Here is a 1,196-nt window from a genome sequence, read left to right as displayed (position 1 = left end):
GTGTGACCTTGGGCGAAGAGCTGAACTGGGCCTCGGTTTTCTCACCTATAAAATGGGTTGACAACGCTGTCTATGGGAGGTTGAATGAGATTGTGCTTAGCCCGGTGATTTTCCTCTGCCCTTCCTTGCTTGTCTGAAGCCTTGGAGAGGTCAGATATTCGCGAGACATCCAGACTGCCTTAGGAAGCATCTTAGAACCAACATTAGGAGATCATGGCATGAAAAACCCTGACTCGAAGCCTGGGTCTTTTGTCTTTAGCGCTGACATGTTTTAGTAATGATATGATCCAAAACTGATGAATGGGTTTCCGCTTTGAATCATCTTGCGGCCGTCTGGGAATCATTGTTGAGAAGGATTCTGGAACGGCATCTGAGCACATCGAGAACAGATGCCTTGGCTGATCGGCAGTGCCTGCCGTGGGCTGGGAGGGAGAGAGCAGAGGCAGGGGGCCGGGGCATGGCCGCCTCTGAACGTCTGGCACCTCATGTTACGTACAGCAGACAAACTGGGGTGCAGAGAGGATCAGAATTGGCCTGGAATCGCAAAGCAGCTAGTGGCGCGAGGAGACCCTGAAGCAGGAACTACTCCAGCACTTACAGCGGGAGGTCTAGAAACACTCTGTCCTTCCCCGCACACCCCATGCCCCACTCACCGCTTCCAGGTTGAGGCTGCAGAACACTCCTCCCTTCCCGAGCTACAGTGCTTCATCTCAGACTCCCAACTGACCAGAGATGCAGCACTGCACCTCAGGCTGGGAGACAGGGCGCCATGGGGCTGCTCCGGTGGCCACAGGCGGGGACTTGGCCCTGGGCAGGAGAGGGTACGTCAGTGGGGACCTTGCTCCAGCCCCCCAGCTCTGGCCCAGGGACTATTGCACCCTCGTGGTGCTTCCTGTCCTTGACCTCCCTTTTGAGTCATCTGGGACCAATCTGACCTTCCTTTCCTTTTATTGAAAGTAGTTTTTTTTCGGGGGGGGGGCAGCAGGTGGCATAGTGGTTAAGGCGCTGGATGCTCAAGTGGCCGACTGCAGTTTGAGTCCCAGACCTAATGGCTTGAAACTCACGCTGGGCATTTGTGTGTGTGTGTGCCCAAAATCCTAAGAGGAGAATGGAGGAGAAGGGATTGCAGCGTGGCCACCACCCCACCCCACCCACTGCCAGTGGGTGTGTGATTTTTCTCTCTTCCTCTCTTTTTC

General features: G+C 54.9%; 1 non-coding gene across 1 annotated transcript; it reads right to left on the bottom strand.

Moving 5' to 3' along the window:
• Window positions 1–691: 691 nt before the first annotated feature.
• MIR143 (microRNA mir-143) lies at window positions 692–748 on the bottom strand. The gene has a single exon (NR_129369.1). It is a non-coding gene; the product is annotated as a microRNA mir-143 (primary transcript).
• Window positions 749–1,196: the final 448 nt, after the last annotated feature.

The sequence above is a fragment of the Tupaia chinensis genome, unplaced genomic scaffold (genome assembly GCF_000334495.1).
Source record: "Tupaia chinensis unplaced genomic scaffold, TupChi_1.0 Scaffold000303_1, whole genome shotgun sequence".
NCBI lineage: Eukaryota > Metazoa > Chordata > Mammalia > Scandentia > Tupaiidae > Tupaia > Tupaia belangeri.
The sequence above is the reverse complement of the archived record's forward strand: the minus strand, read 5'-3'. Positions and strand labels throughout refer to the sequence as shown.